Below are 13,346 nucleotides of genomic sequence, written 5' to 3'. Positions count from 1 at the left end.
CTACCTTAAGCAGCTCAAGGAGATGCCGGTGTCCCAAGCTGTACGGGGACTACATTATTAATATGCATGAAAGGGTAATAGATAAGGCTTGGCCTTTTTGGAATACAAAAGTGAAACTGATATTACCATATAAAATCAGAATCTCTGTAGAAGTACAGACTTAGCATATAGGTATACTAGAAAATTATCTGGATACCAAAATAAGAAGAATCACAAAAGCTGGTTTGGGACCTTCTATTCTTTGTTTTATTGTGGCTTAGCTTCTGTGCTTGGGAAGTACCCCTCTCATTCAGAATTTATATTATATGCCTTTGAGATTTAACTCAATATACCTAAAGAGTTAAAGAACACCCAACCCCAAGCTAATAAAAAAAATAGTCCTTGACCAATGACAACTCTGGAGAGCTAAGCATAAAACAAAACCTCTCACACATCTTGAAGCAACCTAGAAATCTCTCCAAAAATCTCAGCAATAAATCATTTCATGAACCAAAAGTATACAACATAGAAGGAAATCATCTACTATAAGTGAGAGAGGGGGCTGTTGGAATTAAAGTACCCTAAGATCTTTGTACCCTTCTCAAGGAAGGAGGGGTATGTTGTATATTAATTGTTGAATCTGAAAGGTCAAGTATGCATGTTAAAAATTTAAGGATACTTATTTAAAAAAAGAAAGAATATACAACATTAAATCAGTGGTGGTACGTGGGAAAAATAATAAACTCTGGAAGATAGAGGGAAAGGAATCAAGTGGTACCAAAAAGCAAGTAAAACAGATAGCAACGAATAAGATGGGATATTAAAAATCAGTATGGGAAATTACATTTCTTAGAAGATGGTGTATTCCTATTTCTCTGTTCCTCCCACTAAGTACAACTAAAAACTTGGACATTATAAATAAAATAAACATAAGAAGACTCTGAAAGATGGAGAGAAGACAGATTGGCTGAGGATCTCAGAACATAAGCACCAGTACAGTAATGATTTCCCTGAGTTTTCTTTTTGCTTTATACATTCCATACGTAGAGTTGAAATAGACTGCAATGCAGAAATACCAACAGGCACAAAGAAATAGAGCCCCCAAAAGCCTGCCCTCTTTTCTTAAAGGACCAGGAAAGACAGAAAGTGTTTAGACAATAACCACTCTATTTCAAACACCACAGGGGGGGAAAAAACAAAAAACAAATAAAAACAAAAACAAAAAAAAACTGAACAAACACCCATCCACATCAGAGAAAGCCAAAAGAGGAGCCTAGAGTTCCACTCTCAAGACATGATGGGCGGGTGTCTCAGTGCCTCTGCCAGGGTGGTGTCAGAGATGACCAAATGGGAGCTTGACTTTGAATCCCTTTGACTAGTAACAAGTACCCAACCCAAGAAGTATCAGAGGAGACTACATAAGAACCCTGAATTTCAATACCCACCCAGCACTGATGGGGTGCCTCCATTCATTTCTGCTAGAGTGGCATCAGAGGAGGCTGAGTGAAGCGTCAGGACTTCCACCATTGCCTACAAGGCGATTCCTCCACCCTCAGTTGTCAATGAATGGTGAGTGGGGACCAGGGACTTCTGACTCCACACAGTACTAAGAAGGCAGTACCCAGGCATCCCCAACTTCATATAACAAAGCTGCATTAGACAAAACCAGCTAAAATGGAAGATTTAAATAAGAACCAGTCTTATAGGGGCGCCTGGGTGGCACAGCGGTTAAGCGCCTGCCTTCGGCTCGGGGCGTGATCCCCGCATTGTGGGATCGAGCCCCACATCAGGCTCCTCCACTGTGAGCCTGCTTCTTCCTCTCCCACTCCCCCTGCTTGTGTTCCCTCTATCGCTGGCTATCTCTGTTAAATAAATAAATAAAATCTTAAAAAAAAAAAAAAAAAAGAAAGAACCAGTCTTATAATATAATAAGAACACGTCTGAACTAAATGGAAAATCATTCATCACACCAAATATCACAAGGAGCAAATCAAAAATTAAAAAAAAAAGCCAATATATATCAACACTGAGATAACAAAGATGTTATTACCTGACAAAAATTTTAAAGCAGCTATTTAATAATGCTCCAATGAACAGTTACAAAAAATGCTGGAAACAAATGAAAAAAAAGTCTCATCAAAGAAATAGAAGACATAGAGAAAAGGCAAAAAGAAACTTTAGAACTGAAAAATAGAGTAATCAAAATAAAAATGAATGAGCTCAACAACAAAATGTAGTGATTAGAGGAAAGAGTCAATAAACTACAATATATTGGAATAGAAATTACCCAGTTTGAACAAGAGAGAGAATATGGACTAAATAAATAATGTGAGAACCTGAAAGACAGGTGAGACTATAACAAAAGATTTAACATTCAAATGTCATTTGAGCCTTGGAAGAGTATGAGAAGGAAGGTGAGGCTGAAAAGGAATTCAAAGAATTCTTTGCACAAAACTTTCCAAATCTGGCAAGAGACACAAACCTGCAAATAAAAGCAGTGACTGAGGGGTGCCTGGGTGGCACAGCGGTTAAGCATCTGCCTTCGGCTCAGGGCGTGATCCCGGCGTGATGGGATCGAGTCCCACATCAGGCTCCTCCGCTATGAGCCTGCTTCTTCCTCTCCCACTCCCCCTGCTTGTGTTCCCTCTCTCGCTGGCTGTCTCTATCTCTGTCGAATAAATAAATAAAATCTTTAAAAAAAAAAAAGCAGTGACTGAAACCTAACAGGATAAAACCAAATAAATCCATGGTAAGACACATCATTAGTAAGCTTTTGGAAACTAAAGAAAAAGAAAAAAATCTTGAAAGCAGCGCCAAATAAATGACACCTTATCTATGGAGGAAAGACAATTAGAATGACAGTGTATCCCTTGTTAGAGGTCTGAGAGGCCAGAAGCAAATGTCACAATATTTTTCAGGTTTTGAAAGAAAAGAACTGGCAACCCAGATTCCTCTACCTAGATAAGTATCCTTCAGGAATGAATGGGATAAGCAAGATATTCTCAGGTGAGATAAAAAGAATTTGTCACCAGCAGACCTACACTAAAAGAATGACTAAACAGAAATGAAATGACGTAAGAAGGAAACTTGCAGTATCAGGAAGGATTACATCTGATGATAGAAGCACAAATTATAACACTGTCAAATGGAGATCTACACGGGCAGAGGTAAAATATTAAGATGATCATATTATCAACATGCTAAAGGTGAAGGGACATAAAGTGTGCTTTTTGCACTTCACTCAAATTGGTAAAATGTTGACATTAATACACTGTGATGAATTACGTGCATATAATGTAATACCCAGAGCAATCACTAAAACAAGCTATAAAAAAAGATACAGTCAAAAACACTATAGATAAAACAAATCAAAATTCTAAAAAACATATTCAAGTAACTTAGAGAAAGACAGAAAAAAGAAAACAGAGAAACAAAGAGGACAAATGGAAAACAAAAATTATAAGGCAGACTTAAGTGTTTATCTCAGAGAAATGAAGATTTGCGTTCACACAAAAACCTATATAGGAATTTTTGTAGCAGCTTTATTCATAATAGATAAAACTGGAAACAACTCAGATGTTCTTTAATAGGGAAATACTTAAACTGTAATATATACACAACACTGAATACTACTCAGTGATTAGAAAGGAGTAAACTATATGATACACACGACCTGGATGAATCTCCAGATAATTATGTATATGGAGAAAACAAAGCCTGAAAATTATACGTGGTATGATTTCATTTATATAACACTGTTGGAACAAAAACAATTATGGATTTCTTATGGTTGGTTTTTACATCATATATCTTTCCTTATCCCTTTAGTCTCAACACGTTTGTACATGTGAATCTGAAGTGTGTCTCCTGCAGGCAGAAGAGGCTATGTCTTTTAATTCACTCTGACAATCTCTGTCTTTAAAGGGCTGCATTTACACATCTGTTTAATGGAATTATTAATGTGTTAGAACTTAAGTCTGCTATTTTTCATTTTGTGATCTCTGTTTTTCATTTTTGTTTTCTTTTTCCATGTGTTTCTATGAGTTATTTGAATGCTTTTTAGTATTTCTTTTTGATTTATCTATATGGTTTCTGAGTGTCTGTTTTTCTGTAGTTTTTTAGTAGTTGCTTTATGTATTACATTTTATATACAAAACTTAACACAGTCTACCTATGTTGACATTTTACAGTTCTGAATGAAATGTAGAAACCATGCCTTAATTTACCCTTCCCTTTTTGTAATATAGTGGTCAAATACGTCCTCTATGTTCATTTAAATGCACATCAGAGAGTGCTATAATTTTTGCTTCAATCATACCCTTCTCTTTTATGTTTCCTTCTTTTGTCATTTCCTGTTTAAGGGACTTCCGTTAGCCATTCTTTTAGAGTAAGTTTACTGGCAATGGTTCGCTTAGTTTTCCTTCATCTGAGAATGTCTTGATGTCTACTTCATTCCTAAAGAATATTTTCACTGGATATAGAATTTGGGGTTGAAATTCCTTTTCTTTTCACACTTTAAGATGATGTGTTGCTTCTTCTTGGCCCCTGTGCTCTCCAATGAGAAGTCTGCTGTCATTGAGTTGTTTTCCCCGGTAAGTGGTAAGGTATTGTTCATTTCTCATTGCTTTCAAGACTTTGTCTTTAGTTTTCAGAATTTTGACTCCTCTGTGTTTTGATGTGAATTTCTTTGAATTCATCATGTTGCATTTTTTTCAACTCCTTGAATCTGTAGGTTTATATCTTTTGCCAAATTTGGAAGTTTTTAGCCATTGTTTCAATTATTTTTTCTGCCTCACTTTTTCCTCTTCTAGGACTCTGGTGATGCAATTCTTTAGTTACAGTACCATAGGTTTCTGAAGTTCTGTCCTTTTTTTTTTTTTTTTTTTTGTATATTTTCTCTCTGTTTTTAAAAAAGTTTCTATTGTTCTATCTTCATATATACTGATTCTTCTTTCCTCCAGACCATTGGGCTGTTGTGCTAATCCACTGATACTTTTATTTTAGTTAATATATATTTCAGTTCAGTTGAAATATGTATTTCAAATTTTTTCATTTGATTCTTTTTGTATCTTCTATTGCTTTGCTGAAATTTTCTGCTTTATTCAGGCTGCCCATTTTTTTTTCATTTGTTTTAAGAATTTATTAATTACTCATTGACACACTTTTGTGATGGTTGCTTTATCACGGTAAGATAATTCTAACCCTGTCATCTCAATGTTGGTGTCTATTGATTATCTTTGTCTTTTTTCATTCAAGTTGAGATTTTCCTTGTTGTTTTTTTTTAATGGTGAGCAATTGTCAGTTGAAACCTGGACATTTTTATATTATGTTATGAAACTTTGGACTTATTTAAAACTTCTTTCTTTATCTGGCTTTCTTTGACACCGCTCTGACAAGGTAGGAGGGTATGGGAGAGTGCTGCATTGTTGCTGCCATATCGAATAGAAGTCTATGATCTTTCATTGGCCTTCACTGACATCTAATTAAGGGTGGGTGGCTCCTCATTACTGCTGGGTAGAGGTGGGAAGTCCAGCTAGGACAGGAAGGAGTGCTTTATTATTGTTTCCCATGCAGCTCCACTAAATCCCTAAAGGAGGGGAATTTGTTAATGCTGGATGGTGGTGAAAGTTCTGACTCCACTAGGAGTCTTCTAATACCATTCCAGCAGGAAATGAATAAGTTTCCACATTATTGCTGGGTGGGCAAATAGGGAGAAAATCTCCAGGCTCCCCACATTGTCTCTGGTGATACCAGAGGAGAGGAGGAGGGGATAACTTAACCATCTAAGAGGGATAAAACTCTTAGCTTCATACTCAACCTTCTCTTACCACAGTGGTAAGGTGTTAAGGTCCCTCATCAGCCTGGTGAGAATGGAAGTCTAGACTTCTAATTCAGCCATCATTGACTTGGGTGAAGATGAAGTATGTTCTGTGGTGTTTGGCTGAAGAAGAGTAATTATTTTCTTAAAAATTTTCATTCTCTTATGCTACTCCTTTCCTGGTCCTTCAACTAGACTGAGCAAGTTTTTGTTAGGGTTGGGGTTTTCTGTTTGTCTTTTGTCTTTTTGGTCTGTGCCCATTTTTAAGTTGCTGCTTCCAGTCTGGGACATATGAGGCAAACTGAAAACCTAGGGGACTCATCATGTGTTGTTCCTCAACCCGAGGTCCCTAGCCATTCTCCTTTTTTTTCCTTCCAATCTATCTGAATCTCACGGTTGTTTTATACATAATGTTCAACACATTTAGTCGTACCTGGTGGGGGGAATAGGAAAAAGTATATGTGTTCCATCTTCCTAAAGTCAAACTTCTTTAGATTCCTTTTTGAATCTTCTTGTTCCCTGGAATAAAATATATTATAACCAAGAGAACATATATTTGTACAGCACCTCGATACTCTCTCATAGTCTGTTTGCTAAACTTGGATGTCTGTTCTCCTATATTTAGCCCAAAGGTCAATATCCAAAATAGAGAAGGAAAAGAAAAAAAATTAAAATTAAGTGTACTTTCTTTATTATATATCAATATTACATATTGACAACTTCCCTTATACCTCTGAGCAGCAGACATTCCTTTTATGATCTTCTGTTTTCTAATGTAATTTTAAAACACGCTTATTGTTTCTAGCATTTTTAGAAGTTTACATATTTTCAAACCTACGTGCTACAATTCTTAATTTTTAAAAATAATTTCCCATTTTACACTACCATTTATTTAGTGTCCGCTATGTATTTTACCAAGTGACATGTGTTTTGCCAATGACTATACTACTGTTAATTTTTAAATGATATAAGTTTTAGAGTTATTCATTCATAAAACATATTTTTTTAAGAATTTATTTATTTTCGAAAGAGAGAGCATGTGTGAGCAGGGGGAGGGGCAGAGGGAGAAAGAGAAAGAGAATCTCAAGCAAGCTCCATGTCAAGCAGACTCCACACTGAGTGCAGAGCCTGATGCAGGGCTCAATCTCAGGACCCTGAGATCATGACCTAAGCCAAAATCATGAGTTTGACCCCTAACCGACTAATCCATCCAGGCTCCCCTCATAAAATATATTCATAAAACATACTGACTACACAGAAAAATAAACAGACATGGTCTCAGTCTTCATGGATTTTGCAATCTGGTAGGAGAGGGAGAAAGAGTTAAACAAGTAAGCAAACAAAAGTAGAACAGGGTAAAGCAACCTAGAAAGTTGAGTGGTCAAGGACGGCTACACTGAGCAGTTCATATTTAAGCTAAGCCTCGAAGGAACAAAAGTAAGTCAGCCCTACAAAGCATGAAATAGAGGGCATTCTAGGCAATGAAGGGCAAGAGAAAAAGTAGAAAATATCACAAACGCAAGAGGGGTAGTGAATGGCCCCACTACATTCTGAAATTGCCTTCCAGGGACCACTTCCAGTTTGGCTTTCTTCAACTTTTCAAGATGTTGTTTCTGCCTACCATCTGCTGAAGCAGAAGGTAGCCAAGCCTCAGGGACATTGGCGATGCCAGTTTTCCTGGTGCTCCAGAAGCCTCTGGTCACTAGTTGATTACCCATTCCATCTGAATTCAGACATCTCAAAACAATAACATTTTCTAGTCTATCCAATCTCCAAATCACAAGCCACATGAAAGAAACTAAATGAAAAGGAATGTTTTGATAGAACAATTGTAGATTGTAGATAGGGAATAGAATGCCAGAGTTCTGATGCTAATTCTGCCATGCCTCATTTTTTTTTTTTACATGTATCGGCAATTGCCTTCACTTGAAAAATTATTCTTTTCTCCCTGGGAGGATAGAAATCTTGGAGGTAGAAAAGACCTTATAGATTCAGCAGTATAGCTGTCTTAGCAGCACAACCAGGTACACACCGATTTTCAACCTCCATATCAAGAGATCTCCCACACCTCACAGCTATTACACATAAAACTTGCCTTGTCTGAGCTCCCAGGAATTTAAACTAGAATAAATGCTAAGTGATCAGTCTACATGTGAATGTATGTATTTAGTATTTATAAACATAATCTATACACATTTTTAAAAATACAAGTATAAAATAGTTGCACAAATGCTTTGATTTCCTCAGAAGAACAGCTATACATATGCAAGGAAATGATAATGTTAGAGAAGAAGCCAAGTACATACAGTTTTTCTACCTCGATGTGTATTCCTACCTCTGCTGAAGGCAAAGATAGTTAACTGGTAATTGCCGCAGGAAAATGAGACAGAGAGCATTTTCTCTTTTCAGATAATGCTGAGCATCTTTCCAGAGAAGGATAAGACTTGACAAGAGGGAAAAGCATGGAAGAGATTGTTTTTAAGTGATCCAAACACCAACTGTCAGCCTCAAAGGAAAATAATATGCAAGACAGAAATCAAAATGAATGATGACTTAATCAGGACATTATTAGAAAGGGCACTGAGAATTTTAACTATACCACTTAAAAGTTGTTCTACTTTCCAAAATCAAGGCATAATCTATGGCCAAAGATGAATCTAGCAAGAATTCAGATCAACTTTTTGTTTCTGAGATTTAAAAAAATTTTTTTCTATGTTAGCCATAAGTAATTAACATAAATATAGTTTGACTCCGGTGACATATTCCACCTTATCCATTGCCTGGTGAGCTTATTTGGCCTGACAGTACCCACTCTACCTCTTCCAAGACCAACATCTTCCAAAGCATCTTCTGAAAGTCCCATTAAAAATTCAAGATACATCTAAGAAAAAAAAAAAAAAAGAAAGAAAGAAAAAAGAAAGAAAGAAATGAAGAAAGAAAAAGATTGCATGTGAAGTTTAATTCAAGAAATATAGAGCGAAATGAAGCTATGTGTACATCTTCTTCCAAGATCTTAGCAAAATGAGCTGCATTTTCCATGTCCATCTGAGCAAAGAACACCTCTTTGCATCAAGAGAGAGATTCTAGCGTTCCTTGAAACATAACCTGGGAACAAAACCCTGAGTACACTAATCAAGCTGCAGGATCAAACCACAATTCATGCCTACTCAGCAGCACATATATTAAAATTGGAACAATACAGGGAAGATTAGCATGGCGCCTGCACAAGAGTGACGTGCAAACCACAATTCATGGAATCCCTGTGTGAAACCAAAAATTACTTCCCCTTTCATGTTGCAAAAATGTTCCACAGGATATGAATCTGATATCATTTGCCACTTAAGGTGCACAGCTTTGTGCTCTTATAACTTTCAGAAGCACAGAATGTTTTCCTTCATTCTCCTGATCTGGCTGAACACGTGTATTCTACAATGTGATTCTCTAATCTAGTTTTGTAGCCCAGACTAAGCACCAGGGAATTTACCCTCAATATTCTCACCCTTGTTTTTTTTGTCTTTTATATTATGTATCTTTTGCTAGTTATAAATAACAAATTTATGCTCATTGTAGAAATTTAACCAAGACATAAGAAAATTAAAATCATATGATTTGATTTGTATAAAAGTATCTTAAAGTTTATATTGAGTAATAAATACTTAAGAATAAACAAGAACATCACGAAGCAAAATAACAGGAGTAAAGGTAGTATAGGAATTTGCCTTACCAGATATCAAAATATACTAAAAATTCACTAATCTGATCAGTGTGATAGTGTATAGGAATGGACAAATAGATTATCAGAACCAAACAGAAAATCCAAAAGTAGATCCAAGAAAATATAATCATTTAACATGTGACAAAGGGGTATTTGAATTCAGTGGGGAAAGATGATGCATTTTTAAAGGTTACATGGACAATAGTTATACATTAAAAAGAAAACCAAATTATATCCCTTCCTCACACCATATACAAAAATAAATTACAAATGGATTATACACTTAAATTTATTTTTTTAATGAGATAATAAAACTCTTAGCAGAAAATCTAGGAGAGCACATGTTAAAAATTTAAAGAAGAGAAGACATTCTAAATCAAACAAGAAACCTAAGCCTACAAATAAATCAATTTAAAATATGTAAATATGTAAACTTTTGTTTGCCAAAATACATAATAAAAAAAATAAATGGCTTTGAAAAAAATAATGCAGATGACAAACTAAGTGCTTGTATTTGAAATACACAAGGATTGTTTTAAAATACAAGAAAAATGCAAATAACCCTATAGAAAAGTTGGCAAAATTATGAAAAGGCAATTCATGGCATAGAAAATGTTAATGACAAAATTAATATTAATTCGGTAAATTCGCCTTAACATAACCACAAAATATAACTTTATACCACTAAGATTAGCAAATATTTTTTAAAACAATATTTATTGCTAGAGGAGGTAGAAGATGAAAACATAAATTGTTACCATCTTGGTAGAATGTAGAAAGAAATCTGGCAAGATTAATTAAAAGTGAATGTACCAGGGCACCTGGATGACTCAGTCAGTTGGGCATCTGCCTTCAGCTCAGGTCATGATCCCAGGGTCCTGCAATCAGGCCCCGCATTGGGCTTGGTCCTCAGCAGGGAGCCTCCTTCTCCCCCTCCTGCTTCCCTTGCTTGTGCTCTCTCTCTCTTTGTCAAATAAATAAATAAAATCTTTTTAAAAAAATTTTAGAACGAAAAAAGAAGAAGAAATAAAAATAAAAATACCCTCCCCCCAAAAAAGTAAACATACTCACACCATTTGACACTGAATTCCTGCTTTTGGTCATACTTCCCATTGAAAAAAATCCTCAGTTAATATGAATGTATACAGATAATTAATATGAAATTATTGGTAGTGGCAAAAGATACAAATGAGCTTTTCCTTCACTGGTAACTAGAAAGATGGAAAAAGAAGAGTATTAACAGTACACTCAGCTCTTTTTTCCACAACGGGTTTGTCACCAGAACACAGTGTCATAAAAACCACCACTAAACCTAAACCTAAACCAAAATGGGAAAGGAAAAGACTCACATCAACATCGTCCTCACTGGACATGTAGATTTGGGCAAGTCTACCACTACTGGTCATCTGATTTACAAATGTGGTGGGATCGACAAAAGAACTATTGAAAAATTTGAGAAGAAAGGAGATGGGAAAGGGCTGAGATGGGGAAGAGCTCCTTCAAGTGTGCCTGGATCTTGGATAAACTGAAAGCTGAACATGAACTTAGTATCACCATTGATATCTCTCTGTGGAAATTTCAGACCAGCAAGTATTATGTGACCATCATTGATGCCCCAGGACACAGAGACTTTATCAAAAACATGATTTGAGGCACATCTCAGGCTGACTGTGCTGTCCTGATTGTTGCTGCTGGTGTTGGTGAATTTGAAGCAGGTGTCTCCAAGAATGGGCAGACCCATGAGCATGCCCTCTGGCTTCCACGCTGGGTGTGAAACAACTAATTGTTGGTGCTCGCAAAATGGATTCCACTGAGTTGTCCTACAGCCAGAAGAGATACGAGAAAAACATTAAGGAAGTCATCACCTGCAATAAGAAAATTGGCTACAACCCTGACACAGTAGGATTTGTGCCAATTTCTGGTTGGATTGGTGACAATATGCTGGAGCCAAGCGCTAATATGCCTTGGTTCAAGGGATGAAAAGTCACCCGTAAAAATGGGCGTGCCAGTTGAACCACACTGACTGAAACTCTGGATTGCATTCTGCCACCAACTCGTCCACCTGACAAGCCTTTTCATCTGCCTCTCTAGGGCGTCTACAAAATTGGTGGTATCGGTATTTTCCCTGTGGGCTAAGTGGAAACTGGTGTCCTAAACCTGGCATGGTGGTCAACTTTGCTCCAGTCACTGTTACAACTGAAGTAAAGTCTGTTGAAATGCACCATGAAGCTTTGAGTGAGGCTCTTCCTGGGGACAATGTGGGCTTCAATGTCAAGAACGTATCTGTCAAAGATGTTTGTTGTGACAATGTGGCTGGTGAGAGCAAAAATGACCCACCAATTGAAGCAGCTGGCCTCAGGGCTCAGGTGATTATCCTGAACATCCAAGCCAAATCAGTGCTGGATATGCACCTGTGCTGGATTGTCACAGCTTACACTGCTTGCGAGTTTGCTGAGCTGAAGGGGAAGATAGATCGTCGTTCTGGAAAAAAGCTGGAAGATGGTCCCAAATTCTTGAAATCTGGTGATGCTAGCATTGTTATATGGCTCCTGGCAAGCTTTTGTGTGTTCAGAGCTTCTCTGGCCCGTTTTGCTGTTGATGACATGAGACAGACGGTTGCTGTGGGTGTCATCAAAGCAGTGGACAAGAAGTCAGCAAGGCAGCTGGAGTTGGCAAGGTCACCAAGTCTGCCCAGAAAGCTCAGAAGGCTAAATGAGTATTATCCCCAATACCTGCCACCCCAGTCTTAATCAGTGGTGGAAGAACGGTCTCAGAAGTGTTTGTGTCAATTGGCCATTTGAGTGTAATAGTCAAAGCCTGGTTAATGGTAACAATGCATCGTAAAACCTTCAGAAGGAAAGGAGAATGTTTTGCGGACCATTTGGTTTTTGTGTGTGTATGGCAGTTTAAAGATATTAGTTTTTAAAGTTAGTATTTTTTAATGGAAACAACTTGACCAAAAATCTGTCATAGAATTCTGAGACCCATTAAAACAAAAGTTAAATGAGAAAAAAAAAAGAGTACACTTATCTTGATGAGCACTGAGTAACAGAATTGTTGAATCATTGTATTATACACCTAAAACTAATATAACACTGTATGTTAATTATACTTAAATAAATTTTTTTAATTATTTTTAAAGAAAAGCTTAGATCCCATGAACAATGAGAAAAACCAGGATCAACTAAAAATTATACCTTTTCTTAACCCCATTAGAGAAGTTGGAGTAACCAGAGATGGACAGGCCCCTCCCAGGAGAGTCAAAATAGACTGACTAGCTTGTGGCAGGGCACAGGCAGAGGAGCTGGCTATTGAAGCTACTCCCATGGATTCATTTGAAGGCTCTTTTCACAGAACCTCATCAGATGCTCATAAGAAATACTGGTGACTGGACAGGGGAAAGAGCAACCCACACACACACACACCTGCTTTGTAGTGCAGATATGCAGGGGGGAATTAGGAGCCACAATGGAAAGGGCGCAGAGCCTCACCACCCCTAATCCCCTCCCACAGACATTTTTCTCATTTCAAACCAAAGCCTTAAGCTTCTAAAAAAGGTCTTAAAATGCTGTTACCTGCAAGGTACACATCAAGACCCATGGTAGCTGGTAAAAGGATAGAGGGAAAAACAAAACAATCCCACTACTGATGGAAAAGTAAAAAGTAGTAGTAGTAGTAATAATCATAAGTCCTAGACCCTTTATTAATGCCATTAAAGGTTACTTACTACTGGGGAGTAAATCAGGAAATCTCTTCTATACAAGATTTTCCACAGATACAAAGAAGGCTTTGGTTGCCATGGAGAGGAGACACCAGGAGGACAAGAAAGTCCCA

General features: G+C 37.0%; 1 non-coding gene and 1 pseudogene across 1 annotated transcript; both read left to right on the top strand.

The window, feature by feature from the left end:
• Positions 1–8,956: 8,956 nt before the first annotated feature.
• LOC113262304 (U6 spliceosomal RNA) lies at positions 8,957–9,063 on the top strand. Its single transcript, XR_003318754.1, has one exon. It is a non-coding gene; the product is annotated as a U6 spliceosomal RNA (small nuclear RNA).
• A 1,772-nt stretch (positions 9,064–10,835) lies between these two features.
• On the top strand, positions 10,836–12,322 carry LOC113262113 (elongation factor 1-alpha 1-like; annotated as a pseudogene).
• The last annotated feature ends 1,024 nt before the right edge of the window (positions 12,323–13,346 follow it).

Source organism: Ursus arctos, unplaced genomic scaffold (genome assembly GCF_023065955.2).
Source record: "Ursus arctos isolate Adak ecotype North America unplaced genomic scaffold, UrsArc2.0 scaffold_27, whole genome shotgun sequence".
In the NCBI taxonomy this organism is placed as follows: Eukaryota; Metazoa; Chordata; class Mammalia; order Carnivora; family Ursidae; genus Ursus; species Ursus arctos.
Note: the sequence above shows the minus strand (reverse complement) of the source record. Positions and strands in the feature narration are given on the sequence as shown.